The sequence below is a fragment of the Schistocerca americana genome, chromosome 3, assembly GCF_021461395.2.
Source record: "Schistocerca americana isolate TAMUIC-IGC-003095 chromosome 3, iqSchAmer2.1, whole genome shotgun sequence".
In the NCBI taxonomy this organism is placed as follows: domain Eukaryota; kingdom Metazoa; phylum Arthropoda; class Insecta; order Orthoptera; family Acrididae; genus Schistocerca; species Schistocerca americana.
This window is the reverse complement of record NC_060121.1, coordinates 651,856,956-651,877,779: the sequence shown is the minus strand read 5'-3', so window position 1 is coordinate 651,877,779 and position 20,824 is coordinate 651,856,956. Positions and strand designations below refer to the sequence as shown.

Genomic DNA, 20,824 nt, shown 5'->3' with positions numbered 1-20,824 from the left:
GTTTTCTCAGTCTAGTGTTTGTATTTGTGCGCACAGGGCATTAAAATGGCTGATACTCGTCAGTGTTCTCGAGAGTTAGTAAGTGAATTCATTGAAATATATAGAAACCACCCATGTTTGTGGAAGACTAAAAGTAAAGAATATAGTGACCGAGACAAGAAGACAGCAGCATACAATGCTCTAATTGAAAAATTGCGGGCAGTTGACGCCTCGGCAAACAGAGAAACAGTAATAAAAAATATAAATTCGTTGCGAACTGGCGAAATTATTTGCGGATGGATGTCGAAACTTATAATTATCTCTTAAAGCTTGAAACCCGTCATATTATGAGAGAAAATACTTGTCTGAGAAGGGCAATTTCTCCTCATGAACAGCTGGAGGTAACATTAAGATTCCTAGCAACAGGAAGGAGCTACAAGGATTTGGAATTTTCAACTGTAATATCGAAACAAGCGTTGAGTGAAGTAATACCCAACATATGTGAAACTATTTACACTGTCCTGAAGGATGAGTTCATGAAGGCAAGTCAAGTAAATTAAGTCTGTCAGCGAACTGTTTTCCGAAAAGAGTTATCCAAAGTTCAGAAATCTAGAAGATCTGGTGTAGGAGTAGATCAAGTATACCAGCCAACGTTATGGTATTTTGATCTGATTGACTTTCTTAGGGATCAAGAAACACCAAGACCAAGCAGGAGCACAATTGAAGATGAAATTGGAGTGTCAATGTGCGAGGAAATGGAACACGAGGTAATGTAAAACAGTCGGCCGGTGTGGCCATGCGGTTCTAAGCGCGTCAGTTTGGAACCGCGTGACCGCTACGGTCGCAGGTTCGAATCCTGCCTCGGGCATGGATGTGTGTGATGTCCTTAGGTTAGTTAGGTTTAAGTAGTTCTAAGTTCTAGGGGACTGATGACCTCAGTAGTTAAGTCCCATAGTGCTCAGAGCCATTTGAACCATTTTATTAATGTAAAACAAAACAGGTTCGCCTTGCAACTCTCGCAGTAAATTTACGTGAGAAAACTGTTTTCGCTTTAGCAGCCACTGTCTACACCATTTTGACCGCTTTCTCTGTTTCCTGCGGTTGGTCTGAATGTTTTTTGCAACACAAGTTGCGAAAACAGACCACAACAGAACTTCCTCTATTTCTATATTTCAAAATAACTGAATTAAATTTTTGACGTTTACGGGGAGCGTAGTCGTTTGCCACTGATATTTCTTTTCTACACCGACAGATGGCGGGCGAGTAGTAGATTGGGGTTTGTGTCGTGTGAACACACAAACACACATATTTGCAGCGATCATTTGCATGTACAAACATCTGCGCCGATGTCTGAGCAGGCAGATCCTTGCGTGTAGACCGGGCTATACTTTTTTGGAATGTTGGGAAAATTGTGATAAATACTGTTACTACCTTCAGTTTTTGGCTTGCAGTTCGAGTCACAGTAATAACAAAATAGGGCATTGTTAATTATAAACAGATGCAATCGACTCAACAGAACCAACAAATAAAGAACAATAGCAAGAAACATATTCATTAACTCGTGAACTGAGCAGATCTTTTCGAGAGTTATTTAGTGCCCAGAACGGACAAAACTTTCGGTTCTAGGCATACACGTTGGGATCCTTGAGTAGGGTGCATCTTTAAGAATGTTGTCTGGCATGAACAGTAGCGGGACATGAATGTGCAAGTTATCAGTGCGGCCGGTATTTCATTTGCAACGTTGTGGCACCAGTTGAGATCTTTGCGCAGCTCATACACCTCTCACGACTCTCAGCTTCCGGTTGTTGTTGGTCGAACACGTGTGTTATGTGTATCACTATAACGGCCATGCGGGGAACTCGAGATTGGTAAGATACTGTTGTTTGGTAGTGAATTTCGTTGTCATGTGAACTAGATGCGTTATCTCAGTGTTTTTGTAACTCCAAATATGTCAGTGTAAGTGCGACTTAAAATTCATAGATACGCGCTGTTGGGAATTGCAGTAGTTTTTTATATTATAGTATTCTCACGAGGACTTCTATCACTTGCAAGTGACTCACCGTCATTGAAAGCAAATTGTGTAGATTAATATTTTCCGCCCAAATATTTCGTTTATTTTATAACAAGGGCAACTCGCGTAACTTCTTTTCGCTTTCGCTCTGGTTTCGGAAACTTATACGCTTGTATGTCGTCAGTTTCACTGCCCTGTTTGTTCTCCAACATTATTATACATTTAATAGTATCAAAAAGACGCGTTTGGTCATCTTAAATGCGGCTGTACTGCGATGTAGTTTCATATGATGCAAGTTTTAACTTTGTAACTGCACGCAAATATTTCCGCTGAACACACACACACTTTCCACAAGAAGCCTAATGACACTAACGAGACAAGCGCGGGAAATGGGGTGTTTTGGGTGGGGGGCAAACTAAATATAAACAAATTTAGACGCCTTGCGTACAGGCCTCTGTATATATGTGTGTGTGTGTGTATATACCCGTAATACCCGTATACCCGTCCTTTTTTCCCCCCGAAGGTAAGTCTTTCCGCTCCCGGGATTGGAATGACTCCTTACCCTCTCCCTTAAAACCCACATCCTTTCGTCTTTCCCTCTCCTTCCCTTTTTCCTGACGAAGCAACCGTTGGTTGCGAAAGCTAGAATTTTGTGTGTATGTTTGTGTTTGTTTGTGTGTCTATCGACGTGCCAGCGCTTTCGTTTGGTAAGTCACATCATCTTTGTTTTTAGATATATTTTTCCCACGTGGATTGCATAACAATAATACTAGAGTTAGTTCCATTTTTGGTTCAACACTTCTACAATTTTGTCAAGGACAGTGTGTGGATAACTGTACAATCTTAATGGTGATGTTGATGGTGCTTCTAAACACACGAAAATATGTTGCTCAGGAATCCAGCAAATGTCTTTAGCAGTCCGCCAGTGGAAGGAACAAGCAGAAATGTGTGGGCACATGAAGCTGATAAGGACATTTTGTTGTTTATGTGAAACTTCACACATGTTAACCCACCAAAAATTGCCATACATGCATGCAACATACTGTCCTTGTTGTAAACTAGCAATTGAGGTTACTTGAATTTCTTAATGTGCTGTGAAGGCATTCACTATGTTTTACTATGGCAAACCTTGTTTCTCAATCAGTGAATTTCTCAATGTTTTCTTTCAGTATACAGGGTGGTCCATTTGATAGTGACTGGGCCAAATATCTCACGAAATAAGCATCAAATGAAATTCATCTAGCTTGAAGAGGGAAACCAGATGGTGCTGTGGTTGGCCCGCTAGATGACGCTGGCCATAGGCCAAACGGATATCAACTGTGTTTTTTTAAATAGGAACTCCCATTTTTTATTACATATTCGTGCAGTACGTAAAGAAGTATGAATGTGTTAGTTGGACCCCTTTTTTTCACTTTGTGATAGATGGTGCTGTAATAGTCACAAACGGGTCAACAGAAGCGTCCGATCTTACCCGTCGGCTTTGACCCGTGACGTAAGCGTGTTGTGGTGTGTGACGTCATTACGGCGCGGAGTTTGATTTGCGATTGTGGCGTGTTTGTAGATGTCTTGTTTTTGTTTGTCGTGCTCTCTGGTGGTGTGTTCATGGTTTTCGTTTGTTTCGTGTGGTGGGGTCAGTTTTCTGTTGCTCAGGTGTTGGATTTGAAGCGGAATTTCTATTAGTGAGTTAATGGTTAATTTAATGCTCATTGCTGTACGTCGGGTGAGTTTGTTATTGAGTGTATTTGGTTGTGGTTTTTTGTTCAGGAATGGATATGAAAGACCGCCTTAACAGTGTTCGGTTGAGGGCGATGATGGGGGAGACAGCTTTAGAGCTGATTAAATTTCTTCAGCTATTTGGCTTAATTGCCGAGGTCGTGAAGTGCGGTGTGTGCGGTGATCCTATGAAATTGGTTAAAGTTCCGGACTCTCGGACCAGGGACGGATACATGTGGTGTTGCCGGAAAGATGGCGTATAGGTAAGTTCCGTTTTTTTTTTTGGTTATTTATGTATGTTTTGTGTATTGGGTATAGGTTGGAAACATCCGATCTCACGCGTCGGCTTTGACCCGTGACGTAAGGGACCTACACATTGATCTGTAGCGTAGCCCTGAATACGAGGTTAGGTTGGGAGTTTTTTTTTGGAATGCGGCCGCGGCAGCGGCCGCCTATGATTCGAAAATATTGATTTGACACTAATGAACATGTATACGTAATATGAAGCAATTTGATGAACATATTGATCTGTAGCGTAGCCCACTTGAGGTTAGGTTGGGAGTTTTTTTTTTGGAATGCGGCCGCGGCAGCGGCCGCCTATGATTCGAAAATATTGATTTGACACTAATGAAGCCTGTGGGGGGATGGGGGGGGCACTGCAGACTCCCCCCACCGCATAACGACACATGATGATCAAATTTTGAAAAAAAATGAAAAATTTTTTCCGTACCTGCTAAACTGCATAAGTGCCGATGTATGTAGGTGTAAGGGAAGCTTTCGTTTCTTAGTTTTCTATTGGGGGATGTGATCGGTAGGTTCTGTTGAGCTATATAGGTTAAGGGAAGTGTCCGATTATGGATAGGAATGTGTTTTTTGGTATTTGGTCAGTTTTGTGATGTTGATTTATTTCGTTGTTTTGTGTGGTTTTGAATGGCGGTCGGTGGCTACATTTCTGTATATTTAGTTTCTCCGCACCCAAAAACCCCTAATTTCCCACGCTTGTCCCGTTACAGTCATTAGGCTTTTTGTGAAACTTGTGTATTTCAGTGTTTACAATACGTATGCGATGTTTTTATATCCGCCATATTGGAATTGTTTATAGTCGTTTCCGCGGTATTTGTGACGTCATGGGTAACAAGTAGGTTTTTTTTAAATTGAAATTCAGAACATAGGTACATTTAAACATTTTATTTCGGCCCTTCCAGTGTGATACATGTACCTTTATGAACATATCATTTCTGAGAACGCATGCTGTTACAGCGTGATTACCTGTAAATACCACATTAATGCAATAAATGCTCAAAATGATGTCCGTCAGCCTCAATGCATTTGCACTGTAAAATAATTCTGCACTGAAATTTCTTATTTATAGGTGACAAAAATTCCAACCAGATTATTTAAATTAGGAAGTGACATCTAAATATGTTAATTACTGGGGTTGATATTTCATCGTATAGACAATTGTTTAAATAGTTAAAATTTAAAATAATTTCATAATTCACAGATTTCTTGTAAAATTATGTCAAATTTCTGATCCACTTATGACAAGGTTTCAAATATGATTAACAGCTCACTTCATATAATTCTGATATACAGATTTAAAGTGAAGGTAAAACAACTGTTCATACAATCGTCATTCAGTCTTCAATTTATTTATATTTGTACGTTTTCCTATATTAGCTTCTAATTGTTGAAAAACACTGCAATTGTAGCACCCTTGATAATGGGATCCCCCTTAAATAATGATTTTGTGTATTTTTTCTTCTCTAATATACATTGGCAGGGGTTATTGTGCATTAATCCATGGATGATGGGACTTTTTGTTTGGTGATCTGTGAAGACCCAATTTGAGTCGTCTTGTCCCCCCCACACCACCACCACCAAGTTTATAATAGATGTCTCAAGTTGAAAAGAAATTCTTTTGTGGTGTGTGCCAATTATTTATTTACATTTGTATTATATCAAGTTTCGTTAAAATGCTGATCGAAATGTTATGAAATTGCTGTTACTGTAGCTTGTTTATTGAAAGTTGTGAATTTAATGGCATTGAGTAATGAAGTATCCTGGAGCATCTGGTGCAGGAGCAGAAATTCTTCCATTTGCATGATCATTTCCTGTGATGTCACTTTCTACAAAGATTCATCCCTTATCCCTAAGCTGTAGATTATCAAAAATTCACCACCTTAGTACATCCAGTAACTTTAATATTTTATAAATGATAGTTTGCACTTCAAAACTTAATTCATAGGTGGAATAAAAGATGAAAAGAGTAAATGTAACAACTCACTGTGCAGATGTGAGATGGGAAACATTGTATTTAGATCAGAAATGATGTAATATATCACTGAGTGCCTGATGCTGTTCTCTAAGAAGAACTGACAGTTTATGTATTTAATATTGATTATCGGTACATTATAATAAAGTTTTTAATGCTTGGATTCCTTATTTACAGGCTACTTGTGCCATGCCAACATCAAATTTGGAGCAAGTGGAAGTTCTTTCCATTGAGTGAGTGTAAAATTTCTGGTGGTGGTTGTTTTTAAAAATGTCAAAACTGCAGGCTTTCCTCTTTTGAAAAGTGAGGACTTATACTAAACTAGAGTAGCTATGCTATAAAATTTGAGGTGTAAGCCGTGTCATTGGCATGTAGATGTGAAGTGTTGGATTGTATGTGGACAATGTTTACTGCATTTCAAATGCATATAAACAAATAAAATTAACTGATTATATGAAAATGAATTTTAAAGAATAAATTTAATGTTTTGCTATGATTACTGATTTTAACATTTTTCTCAATTTCTTGGTGTGTTTACAATTTATGGATCAGTAGGAAATTGAAATTTTTATAGAATGTAGTTTATTTACAAATTTATCGAGTATTGAAGAGAGATGAACTTCGATGATGACAGCGACTTTGTGACTTCGTGATCAGTTTGATTAGTCTTTCTGAAAATTTGTGACAAAATTTAATTTTGAATGCTGTAATGTATTGTGTGTATAGTGATGCTGTTATATTTTTGCAGGTATGTTGAGAACATAGCCTGCATCAGGAAGGTCCAGGATAAGCAGGTGATAGCATGGAGGTGATGAGAGAGGAGCAGGGATAAATTAAGCTGTTTATGAGAAAGATTGTCTACTCCTGCAAAAAGCTCATTGTGTGACAATGTTTTGCATCTGGTGAGTCATTTCCCAAAGATTCTTCACCTCTATGATTAAGAATACTGATACATTAATCTTATTATACTAAGGAGCAGTGAAAACAGTAGCTGGAGAAGCAAATGTTGAAGGTCCCCATCAGCCTTTTTAGCACACTTGCGCGGCCCCCCCCTCCCCTCCCCGCGCAGATGGTTTTGCCGTACACATCAGCCATCACAAATTGGAAGCCTGTGGCCTGTGACTAGCACAAACATCCATGGTGCTTTACAAGGAGCTCATTTGAAAGTGAAATCTGAAAATGGCTGATAGCTTTGGCAATAAAAATTGTGTAGCTGGAAATGGATAATTTTGTAGCTTGTATGTGTTGTTTTAGCCTTAGGCGATGCAGAAGATGGGGATCATCTGCTCTCCACAAGATGTGTCACCACAGGCAGTATATCTCTGGCAGCTGTTCTGCCACATATTTATGAATATTTTGAGTCAGGGGGGAAAGGGAAGCTGATAGGAAAGGTAGTGGAGAGATGCAACGGTATTTACAGCTTTGGGAAGTGAAAGGAATAAGAAAACTAACATTTAACACAATTTATTGCAGTTTCCCTTTCCTAAAGACATGTCATTTGAAGCAATAACGATACTTTCACTTAACTTTTCTTAGATGCGTTCTTCCATATACTGGTTTTCTTGCAAATTTTCGTTGTGGTGTATGCACTTTCTCCAGTCTTCAGAGACATCATCAGTGACGTGCTTACTTAAATTCTGCACATCATTTCATTCTGAATGTGCAGTTTATGCATGTGACCCTTTCTTTCACTAAGGGCCACACATTTTTTATCAAGTTATAGTGGCAGCCTCACAACCTTACAGCTCATTTCTAATGCTCAGCTGTAAAGTTCAAATTGATCATAAATGTGCTAATGATGCCTGACTTCCAACACCTCTGCTTTTGTATAGCAGCCCAAATTTGTAATAATTTTATCTTCTAACTACTATCAAAATTTCTTCCTCCTATGCATTTGAATTAGAATTTTTTCTTGAATGGTAACTGGTATTATGCATGTGGTAACAGAATCCTCTTCTGATCCCTGTAATAAATCTAAAAACCAATGTTTAAATACATCACTATTCATCTTTTTGTGATGATCACTGAATTTGCAAGATGTAAATGTTGGCTTTGCAAATTCAATAAAGCTATATTGATAAGGTCGTGGATGACAATGTCGGTTTCCTGTGTTAGTCAATACATTCAAACCACAATTGCTCCTTTTATTCTGCCAGATGTGCTTCCTGGTGTAGTAATGATCTTACTTGGATAATTAATAGGGTGCCAATTTTCTTTTTTCTTATGGCTATTTCCCAGAAAAATTTTCTAGCTCCAATAATATTGTATCTCTCCATCAGAAACCCTCTTCCATCCTTGCATCTTCTGTAACTGAAACCTAAAGATTTCAGAATTGTTCTAATTGAACATCAGCCACCTGTGAAAGAAATCTTGGGTAAAACATCTGCTACTTTTTGCCTGGGACACTTGTCACAGTCATAGGAATTCCAACACACATCTTCTGATGAAGATGTTTCTGGAAGCAATGCAAATTGGTTCGTTCTTGGTGTTCGCCACAAGCACCAATTCCACATGCTACTGCAAATAATCTCTGTATAGTTGGCAGTGAAACACCACACACATTTATTGTTCCAATCAGCAGTGACAATAAAATTTTCTCTTCTGTCATTGTCTTAGAGATCATGGAAAATAGTTAGATGCCTTATATTAACGATTCCCTTTATTTGGTTGTGTGTGTCGTGAAACTGCCACTTGTAACTCGCAAACAAAAAGTGCAGTACTGTAGATGAAAATTACTGTTCTGTTAGCAAATGTACAATACTTCCATACAGGGAACATAAAAGTGAATAATGGGTAGCAACAAAGTTGAGTCATGCTGGTGACAGTGGGAATGAAGCACAGTATTGCCTTATAAACCCTTTAACAATAAGTGTTTATTCGGTAGTTGTTGCTTGTTATGATGCTACCTGGATGGCACCTTTGAGAAGAATGACACTGTGGTCAGACTGTGAGCTTAGCCAGTGGCCTCTCACTGGCACTTAGAAACTGAGGAAAGACTAGGGGTGGGAGAACTGATGTACCAAACAGTGAAATTTTTGTTGTTCTGTAGTGTAGTATTTTTGTCCTTTGTAAAGTTTTTGTGCACATTAAAAAGACAGTATTCCTCTGTTTGTATTTCAACAGTTTTTGGGCAATTCTTTATTCTTATTAAACTACCTGCACATGCTTCTCGATGCAGCATAAATGAGATTTGAGTTTGAAGGTAGTGAATTGCTGGAATCTGACAATGGAAGTGTGTAGCCAGTCGTTCGTCCTTTGCAAACCATGACAAAATATAACAAGTCATCTGTGCTGTCTTACATTTATCCCTTTTTCAGTTATTTGTATATGTAACCTCCCATCATATACAGGGTCTCAGACCTTTCTTCTTAATTTTCTCTTTCCTTCTACATATCCTTCAAGAACTGTTTTATAATGCCATTTTATTTTAGGATAAGCCCAGAGCAGTTTTCTTCGTTTTTATGTTGGTCTGTAACTCTTTACTCATTCTTCGTAGTGCTTCATTCATTTCTATACCTCTGTCAAATTAATAAAATGATACAGTTAAGCAGTGAGGTTGGCAGTGTTGTCTGTACACATTATCTGTGCCCATTGTATGATTTAAGTTGTGCTTAGTAGTGTAGAAGTAATCTTGCCACTTCTTTGCTCACTTTTGTGTCTTAATATAGAACATCCTGTCACATTCAACCTATACAGACAATTAACTCTTTGGAGCACGGTGGTATACATAGTATACCACCTTTTGAAAATTTTCTTGGCTCTTTGCACAGTGGTTTAACTGCACGACCACCACTCTAATATGCTCACCTAGTTCTCTACTTATCAGACAGATGGCACTCACTGCCTATAAGGAATCAGTTCCCGCCAAGAATTGCATAGATTACAACTGTGAAAGCTGCGTGCTGAGTTGTGCATGGTTTTTGCGTGTGAATAGTGGTTTATAACGAATTTCTTGTTGCGCCTGTGTTTTTTCCATATCTTGGACGTCACAGCTACGGTATGAACCCATGTATACATTCATATGCACAATCTTCCGTTATTTATATACAATTTATTTTGGTGGTATATTATTTGTACCACCGTGCATGTAGCAGTATTCTATTGCATTTCGTTTCCTAGTATAAAATTCGAAATCCTCCGCTACAAAGTTTAGTTTTTAATTGTGTTGTGACTTATTTTAGCTCTTTCTCCATTTTGTTTTGCTTACGTATTCTTTACTTGGATTCAGGCTGTTGTTTGAAAATGAAAATGTCAAGAAGAGGCTTACGAGATGAAGAAATCGAACGATTATTGTGTGAAATTCCATCAGACGAGGATTCCACTGTTGACACCACAGATGACGAATCTGATTATGAAGCAAGCATTGTTGCGGAGGCTATTGTGTCGTCTGAAGGCGAAGTTTCAGAGAGCGAGGAAGAAAGTGAGTCCACTCCGCCAAAACGCGCTGCTGACACAGCGCCAACTTGGGGACAACAATTCAATGCTACCTCAGGAATGCAGTTCGACAGTGAATCAGGACCAAGTGCTTTTATTAGGGACATTGATGATCCAGAACCTATCGATATATTCGAAAAAATATTTCCAAAAGAGCTAGTTGAGCTAATCGTTTTCCAAACAAATTTATATGCGACGCAATCTGGCAAGTCTTTCACTCCAACAACTGACAATGAAATACGAACTTTCCTGGGAATCAACATTTTGATGGGTATAAAGCGTATGCCAGCATACAGAGACTACTGGTCTAGTGCCCCAGAACTTCATGATCGTTATATTGCATCTCTGATGGCAGTAAATCGGTTTGGATGGTTACTGAGGAACATTCATCTGAATGATAACACATTGCATCCAGAAAAAGGACACCCAGGTTATGACAAACTGTACAAGCTGCGACCAGTGATCAAGATACTATCTGAATCTTTTTCCAAGTGTTACCAACCCAGCAAACACCTAGCAATTGATGAGTCAATGATCAAATTCAAAGGCCGCAACAGTATGAAACAATACATGAGAGATAAACCCATAAAGCGTGGTTACAAAGTGTGGATGCTGTGTGACAAGACCTCTTACAACTTGAAATTTGATATTTACACCGGAAAAGTAGGTGACACAGTGCAAACAGGCCTTGGGGAGCATGTAGTGCTGAGTTTGTCCTCTGAACTCGTAAATAAAGGCCATTATCTTTATTTCGACAACTATTTCAATAGCTATAACTTGTTGGCTGGTTTACAGCAGAGAAACATATATGCCTGTGGGACAGTTCAACCAACAAGGAAACATTTACCCAAATTAAAAACAGACAAAGAATTAAGCAGAGGTGAATTTGACTGGAGGGTCAGCAACTGTGGCATCCTCTACTTGAAGTGGAAAGATAAGAGAGCTGTTCATCTCCTTTCAAATTTTCACAGTCCTGAAGTTACTACAGTGACTCGCCGTGAAAGAGATGGTTCACGCATAGAGCTACCTTGTCCTCAAGCAGTGATGGATTACAATGCACACATGAACAATGTCGACAAGTTCGACCAACTGAAAAAATCATATGAAATAAGCCGGAGAAGTAAAAAGTGGTGGCACCGAATATTCTTTCACCTGCTTGATGTCAGTATCGTCAACAGCTATATAATTTGGAAGGAACTAGGCGATAGAGAAAAAATGACTGCCAAAGTCTTCAGGATGAGTATCCTGCAAAGCTTAGTAACCCAGAAAACACCATTGAGGCCATCTAGACTTCATGAGAGTCAAGTCCACGTAAAGAAAAACAAGCCATATGTTTCCTCACGCCAGCGTCTCGACAATTCATCCCACCAGCCAGAGCGTACTACCGCCAGACGTTGTGCGAAATGCAGTACAAAAAAGAAGCAAGTGCGCACTTTCTGGATGTGCGCTGAATGCAAAGTGCCTTTGTGCCTTAGCAAAACAAAAAGGTGCTTTCAAGATTTTCACAAAAAGGAATAAGAAACATATTTTATTTGTAAGGTTTGTAATTTGATTTTGTATTGTAAATGACCAATTGCCAGAAATAAAATTATTTTACATTAATTATACTAATTATTACTGCTTAGAGTAGAATTTAAAGGTGAGTTACAAGCACAAACCAAGATATCTCAAAAACTTTAGGTACGGCCCTAAGTGGCATGGTGGTATATTATATATACCACCATCTAAAACCAAAATCAATACAATAAAAAATTTTAATTCATGTTTTCCTTTATTAGCAACCCCACCAGACATAGAAAATGCATGTTTTATTAAAAAATTAATTAAACATAAAATCTGTGCATCAAAGAGTTAAAACAGACAACAATTGTAACATTACCAGTTCAGGTGTTGTCTGCAACTCATTGTGACAACTGGCACTGGAGGTGGTATAGAGTGATGTGGCAGCAGTGAACAGGATAGATGTGACAAAGGTCATTCTCTGATTTTTGTTACTAAAAAAATAGCTTGAAATCACTTTAATCTTCTCCTGGTGCATATTGCTCTGTTTTATCTTCTCAACTTTTCCACACACACACATTTCTGCAGTTTACTTGGTTTGTTTCTAACAGCTAATCACACTATGGGGGACATGTCACTGTTGTCATATATGTTATATTATGGAGGAATTTAATTCATGCTGCACAACATGTGTGATTCCTTCTTATTTGTCAGCTACAACTTTCAACCACATTTCAATGTAACCTACATCTTGGCTACACTACAAATCCAACTGTTACCACAAAATTTATACTTTTGTGGGTTGTTTGCAGCCAGTGCTGTTTCTCACCTTCCAACCTCTGTAGTTTATCTTCCCAGTTGCCGCCTTGGAGAATCGTGAAGTCTGTAACTTCAATATGTGTCCCATCTTTTAGGCTGTTGATCTTCGTACCTTCTTCGGCCATTTATAATCATCCATTTGTTCTAAATGTCCGTTATGTAGTAATTTATTTCTCAGTAGTTTCCACCATGTTTCTTCCATGTAAGTTGTTTTTCTGCTTTCTTCATTTCTGATGTAAAGTTGTGAGACTAGCACTACTGCTCTAGTAACCAATTTCCATGGCTAGTAGCTTATTACCCTTTTGGCTTTGTTTCCCACACTTTTAAGATGCAGGTGTAAATAAGCTTTTTACTGTTGTTTTGTGGATAACTTCTTTGTTTTATTTGTGATCTTATTACTTCAAAGGATTGAGTTTCATTGTGAAATAATATGTTTATCTAGTCCAATCTTAATTTTGAGGTCTTCATTTGCAATATAGTTACATAAAGGAAATTAAAAGAACAGCAAACTAGTACACCCAAATTCCCAGCTTCTAAATCATATATTCTGTTTATTTTATTTATTTTTTGTTTATTTTCAAACACTTCTTTTTATAGCCTTCTAACAGATTCAACGTGCGGCTCAAGACATTAAGTACGTAGAAGAAAATCCTGAACTTTATTCTGCAAAGTAGTGAAAGTTATTTTGAATAAATATTTAAACCTGTGTTCTGCTTTGCTGCCAGAAACATTTGCATGATGCCAAGTGTCCTGTGCATTGATGGGCTGATGAATCATGGAGAGCAGATTTCTTCTTTGGTTAGAAGTTTGATTTGATGATTTTCAAATTGATACCAACAGAAATGTGATTTTTCAGTGCAGTGGCTCATTAAAGGCATCAAATACATTTTTGAGAAGGTAAACTAGATGTGTTTTTATCGCATTGTCTTTTTTAATGTCATGTGAATGAACATTGTAACAGTTAACTCTTTGACTACTACGAACATGCTACCTGCATCCTGTGGAGAGTGCAACTTGAAGTTGTTGCCCTATCCTATACTGCTGCCCCACAGCCCTGCTCCCCTGTGCTGAATATCGAGGAGGGCTGGGCATGACAATCTCGTATGCTGCTCGGGTTTTCACCAACCCCGATACAAAATACACGTCCTCTAAGAACTTACGGTTTCTACTTTAAAAGTCTTCTAGAAATGAATCATTCCATAAACAAAATTTCAGGTATGTCTACATTGCATCACAAATAAATTACACATTTCTAAGGATGTGAGAAGCCTAAGATGAACGGGAAGTATCACTTTAGAATCGTCCACATAACATAGTGTTCTTTGTTAGTTATTCTTCCATAAACTTGCTGTTCTACATATTCATAATTATAACAACTCAAAGAAATTATAAATCTCAGTAATATCACTCTGACATGACAATATTATGAAAAGGTTAGTTGCTACTGACAATATAATGGAGATACTAAGTCACAGATAGGCATAACAGAAAGACTTTCAGTCAAGGCTTTCGGCCAAACAGGCCTTCATCAGAATTACGCAACATACACCTTTACACACTCATGCAAACACAACTCTCTCATATACAATACCATTCTTATACATCAGCAGATGGGAACCACAGGTATAACTTCATTCCTCCATATTTGTTGATTTCATTTACTAATTGTCAATGATGTGGTGAGCGGATGTGCACGGCAGCTAATGAAATACTTAGCAGATTCTAAGAAAACTGGTGAAAAATTCAAACTTTTTTCCCCACATATTACGGTATCTCGTCGCCCAGTAAAACACTGAATTTCTTTCTGTTATTTGTTTGTTACTGTGCTGCATCCAGTTAAACAAAAAATTCAACGAAATTAAGATTTCTGTAGAGGTTTAAAAAAAAAAAAGCCAGTGTGTAGATTTTGTGTATGGTCCATTTTACATCAATGATTGCAGTGCACGAAATGTAGCTAATGTGTCAATATTGTATTTAAAGCTGAGAGCAGAGCGATTGCTATCATCATTCTCAAGATATTGGTTTTTGTATCTGTGGGAATGTTGTGCATATTTTGTTCTGGCCATGCCCGGTGTGGTCATGTGCAACCTGATTCATGGTCGCAACACCCATTATACTTCATAAATGGTTCAAGATATGTAAAAGAGGTTTTTTGCAAATGATAGTAAGCAAAGAGGGTGCATATATTGTTGTATGATTAATACTCGAAACTTTCTCTGTTGAGGTATATCCGAAATGATTTTTTTTTCTTTTTTCCCAGTGGGAAGATGTACTTTTTTAACAACATTTAATATCTTGTCAAAAAAGAATAATGTGGCATTGCACATATTAATATTTGAAATCAGGATTTACCAGGATCAGGGAAATGACATGGAAGGACTAGACCCCTTTAACTAACATAATTTATCCTTTCAACAAAACTAAATTTTTGTAAAGTGACACAGCAGCATCCCTTTAAGAAAAACAGGTTGGAAAATTTCAGTGTAATGTGCCATGTTTAATTTACGAACTAGAAGTGTTCTAAATGGTGAATGACAGTCACAGAATTACAACAATAATGGGCTCAAATAAGTTGATAGAAAATAATACTTTAACAATATCAGCATTTAAAAATTTTATTAAATCTGCTGATAAAATAATTAAAACTGAGTTCTTGGTCAATTTCTTTAAGCGAGCTCAAATCCAAGACATTAGGTAGATGCCGAAAAGATTAATACTAAGACATAACATTTGCCTTACAGCTTGCCCAAAAGATTTACACCAAACAATTTACAATAAAATTTAGAACAAAGTTAAAATACATATTAAACAGAACAATAACAGTAAAGGGAAAATTCCGTGTGCAAAGCTAGTTAATCATAGGCTTCTTGGCCGAGAGCAAAATTTCAATTACAGTGCAAGTCGGAAAACATAAGATATTCAACTTGAGCACAGACAGGATGCGAACCTATCCAATAAGGTCATACGCCCAAGGAAATAAGTGTCACTAAAAATGTAAGATGTAACAGGGAACTACTCAAAAGCAGCTGTAAATGCTTCCAGGAAGGAATATAAATAAGAACTCTCTAAGGTCTTTCCATTAGCTGGAGGTCATAAAACACACAACTTACAGGGATTTGTCGTAGTAATACCAGAGAGCACACCAGCTTTTAAACACAGTGAAAACAAATATTAAAATTCAGAAACTGTTTGTTCTCTCGCATAAACCCATTTAAAAACAAACACAAAATTTAAAAAACTAGATAATTCAAGGGACCGTGATACAGTTATGCATGAAAGCAGGACATATTAGATAGCCACAACAGCATTAATCATCTCAGATTTTTAAAGATAATACTGGTCAGCAGATTAATGCAAGTCACTTCAAAAAATACCCAGAGCAGACATGGCAATAAATTGGTCCTAGAATAACATAATCAGATAACAGAGGCTTGCATGATGACTCAATGAATATAAACATGAACATCTTGTAAAGCAATTTGCGAAGTGGGAAATCTGTGCACAGAGCCGAACGATTAGATACACATGGTGTAGGTGAACCAAATCTTTTGCCTTCTACCCAGTCCTGCTGAAAAAGCGTGAATGGGAACCCAGAAAAGACGTGCTGATCCACAGCATGTGTCTGTTGCTCGAAGAACTGTCACAGACCCCAGCCCCACATTGTGCGAAGGCTACACGTAAACTGCCTGCACTGCACTGTATGAAGGCCCCAAGATGCTGCTCCAGTGGCTGCTTTTGAAGAATAGCCAGGGCAGCGATACCCACACAAGGGAGTAATATGTGCCACCTAGCGAAGCTCTAGCTAGGAGCTATCGATAGTGGGAAGGAGAAATGACTCGCCATAGCTCAATATAGGTGATATTCTATGTGGAATACTCAGCTTTAATCAAAACCTGTTTGTTGTTATACCACAAAATGTAGTTGCTAAGTAAATAAATGTTTAGTTATTTCTGTTTTCGTCAAGAGCTTTCATTTATTTACAACATGCAGAATGCATTATAGGTACATGTAATGACATTAGGTTGCCACCTAGTTTCTCCAGCAAGACTACTGCAGTGGTCTTTATATGGAGGCGGCTTACACTCCGCTCATGTTTCTTTTATCGTACGACACCAAGAACCAGGTGTAGGTGCCTGTCATCTTCACAATCACTTCCTGTCTACAGCCACATCAGCCAGCCATGTTCTCAGTCAAAAATGAAGATGAAAACAGCAACACAAATAAGGCCACGGCAGCAAATGCACAAAGACTGAGTGATGGGAAGCCGCTGAACACTTACATGGAAATGTGGTTACTTGCCCTCTCTACCTGGCCATTAAGTGCCTCGTGCATTAAAGCTTCCAGAGCACACAGTGGCAATGGGCAGGCTTATACACGTGTAGACCACCTGACGGAAGGATCGACGGTGAGCATAACACACACAGAGCACCCAGACAGTAGCAGCAGGGTACATTAACATGTCGAGAGCATTCGTAGACTTAAGACAGTATTAGGTAACTTTTCATATTCACGCCGAACAGGGAAAGAATTGCAGTGTATGAAGCTTATTTTATGGTTGTGTGAAACAGTTAAATGATCACTGAATGGATAAAATACTGACACATTAACATATAGCCAGAGTTGCTGAAGGAGAGGTTGTGGTCGTTTAGTAGAACAATGATGAAATTTTCTTACTAATTATTACATGCTGTTTAAATGTCCTCTGAGAAGAACTGAATATTAAATATTTGTGTAAATATTACTGAATCAGTGTATTTGCCAATTGTTATTGAGAGATTCTTTTGTTCCAGATATACTGTATCAGTGTGGATTAAGGTGAAATGTAGGAAATGGAGCATTAATTAAATAGAACTGCACCTTACAAGTTTTTTTGGTGCAGTGTGTTTTTGGTGTGGTTGATGTCCCAAGATGGCTTCGAGTATCATGTCATACGACTTGGGATCCAATTTCAAAAGATATCAGCATGTGGAAGATGAAAACATACAGGATGTCATGACCTGTAAAAGTTGTAATGGGCTGCAGAATTAGTGGCAGTTTGCTGTTGCTAAAGGGTGTAAGTAAACAGATGATGAGTATCATCATATGTCTTCTTTTGATGTTCTTGATGTGAAACACGTAAGGAAATTTTAACTTTAATTTACAGAACAGTCTTGAACTTAATGATGATGACTGTGATTATGTGAGGAACAATGATCAATTATTCGATTAGTCTTTCTGAAAGTTCATATAATGTAGTGAAATCTTAATGTGATTATTATGGTAACTAGAATTTCACTGATTGCCTTTTATATTTGCAGATTGTTTTCTGGGAATACAATGGACAAACAGAACAAGATAAATGTTTGTAGCCAAGTAGGCATATTGCCCAACCCTGAGCAACGAGATATGCTAGAATTATGAAACTTGTATCAGTGAATAGTGCCATGGGATCTTCTCAAACAAGTTGTGACATTTGTATAGATAGTTGTGGTGTTCTGTCGGACATGACAGAACAGACAATACTCATGATAAAGCAGCTAGTGCATTTGTAGTTTCACAGACTATACATAATCAAAACAGAAAAAAGGAAACAACTATCACATGTTCAGAAGTATTAATAGTGCTAGTGGTAGTAATAATAATAATGATTGCAGATGATAGTGCTGCCATACGTCAGCTTTGTGTGTTGTCTAGAGGCTTTACTTTGTGCCATATCACAAGGTATGGAGTGCAATTGAATGTTCGAGGAACAGAGTGGTGAGTTCCAATTGATGTTCTGGCCCCCAACCAGATCTGACCCTGATCGGACACATGGGATGTGACTGAACGTGGCGTCAGAGTTAGTCATCTCCCTTCCTCAAATTTACAGGAATCTGGTGACTTGTATGCAGATGTGTGAACTCCCTCCAGCAACCTTCCTGTGTCTGATTGCTTCCATGGCACTATGTGTCACTGCAGTTATCTGTGCCAAAGGTGGACAAACCATATTGTAAACTGTAAAGTAAAATTTTTTGTTACATTGAAAATGTACCACAACAGAAACGACATCCAGAAAATGGTAGATAACTGGCAGCAAGCAGCTCATGCACTCATGATAGCCCATAAAGACACAATGCCGATGAAAGTGGACTCAACAAGGAGATGACTGTGGGCCGCACTCTAGCACACAGAGGTGCTAAAGATATTGTAGGAGTTGTACAGTTTGTTCACGTGACAACTCATACGTACATAATTACCGCATCGCTTTCACAGAGGGGCAGACTTGCTCTAAAGCTTTTGTTGCACTTAAAGAGTCTCGTTCCTTGAGTATTCATGCATGTCAGTCCATGTTCCCAACACCAAATTTAATTGTCCACTCTCACTCCTCCAGCAAAATGACCAAAGAACTGTTGAGGATGTTTTTACAAGAAATGGCAGAGGAAGAAATCAGTGGAGAGAAACTTCTCCTTGTACTGGAATCTTAAACCTTAACCAAAATCGATATTTTGACAAACATAACTGGAATCGTGGGTCCAAATGGACCCCTGAATAAAAATTCAACATAATCCCTATAAAAGATGATATTCATATGTAAATATGTAATGATTGTATTAAAATAAGTTTTGTTTCAAACATAAATCAACTTTTATTGAGCAAAACTTTTTTTATAGTGTTATTTTTTAATCTATAAATCCTACGTCTCATATTTTACAAGAATTTTTAGTACCTTACTTTGGAATGCTACATGATTACAAAAAAGGCTTAGATTTAAAAACCTAGATATAGCATGGGGTTTCTCATAACTTCCCCTTAACGTAAATAGGGATTCTTTATGCCATCACTCAGAAACAAAACTAATGACAACGAAACATGGAAGTGTCCAAATGTTATCTATATCAGTACCTGAACTAAGAATGGCACTTAGTACACAACACTTTTTTTCTACATGTCGTTTACAGATGAATTTAAGACATCTGTAACATTTTTGTGATTGTTTGCTGTTGGTTTTAGGACCACATAAATAACATCTTCCTCGTTTTCATGAGCCACTTTGATTGCAAGGTGAATTTTCTAGTCGTAGGTCATTTTGTGGTTCATCAGCTGCCTCTAGAAAATTATCAATTCTACTCTTCAAATTTACTGAAAATGAAGAATACTCCATCTTCCTTTCTGTGATAAATGGCCTTATCAAATTCAGTCCAATTTCTTTTATGTAATGATTACGTTTCATACGTTTTCCACTATTTGATGCCTTCCATAATATGAATCCATTTGCACTCTCAATATTCAATATTGCTGAAAAAATGACACATGGCCATCGTTGAGTTCTTCCAGAGACTGAATAATTGGCGCATTTCTGATCTAATTTATCAACACCACCTTTTGTTCTGTTGTAAAATTCAATTATCCCAGATTTTCCACTGTTTTCATTGACTGAATTGTCTTGGTGCATTGATGAGATTACCACTACACTTAGATTCTTTTTTGGGACATAAGATGGCAATGTTTTATCCTTCACAAAACCAAATAACGTAGATCCTACTACCTGTTGTTTATTGGCTAAAAATTCTGGTGGTATTTCCCTTTTATTTTTGCACATCGTTCCAACGTAGGTCAAACGATTTTCAGTCAGTTTGTCAACCAACTCCACAGAAGAGAACCAGTTATCAGCAGTTATATTTCTGTTTGTTCCAAATAAAGCTTCTGCAAGCTGCAGTACATTCTGTGTTGGAACTGAGAGTTGGCTTGTTTTATTAGTGATTGCTTTGCCCGTATAGATACAAGCATTGTATTGTGTCGCAAAGGCACGTAATCTTGATGCCATATTTAGCAGGCTTCGATTTCATATAAACCCTGAAAAAACTGTCGTGTCCCACCAGTGAGTCCTGAGAGAGAGTAGGAAAGACTGCACAAATGTGTGTTGTGGAACTCACCGTCAAGGCACGGCAAGAACTACTTCTGCTAGTGGGCCGCCTGCACTTTACTTTCTTGGCTGAAAAGTAGGCTATTGAGTGGGCTAGAGTACGGAGCTTCACAGGAATCTCGGTGTCCGAGGAGGATATCATAAAGTGGGAGATTAGGATTACTATTACTGGAAGCACCCACTGGCATATTCCATGTGTACAAGTCTATCT

The 20,824-nt window shown here is 38.0% G+C and overlaps 1 long non-coding RNA gene across 1 annotated transcript; it reads left to right on the top strand.

Moving 5' to 3' along the window:
* The first annotated feature begins 1,744 nt into the window (after nucleotides 1-1,744).
* Nucleotides 1,745-19,328, top strand: LOC124605523. The gene is made up of 5 exons (XR_006978653.1): nucleotides 1,745-1,847; nucleotides 6,156-6,211; nucleotides 6,727-6,880; nucleotides 17,522-17,784; nucleotides 18,029-19,328. It is a non-coding gene; the product is annotated as an uncharacterized LOC124605523 (long non-coding RNA).
* The last annotated feature ends 1,496 nt before the right edge of the window (nucleotides 19,329-20,824 follow it).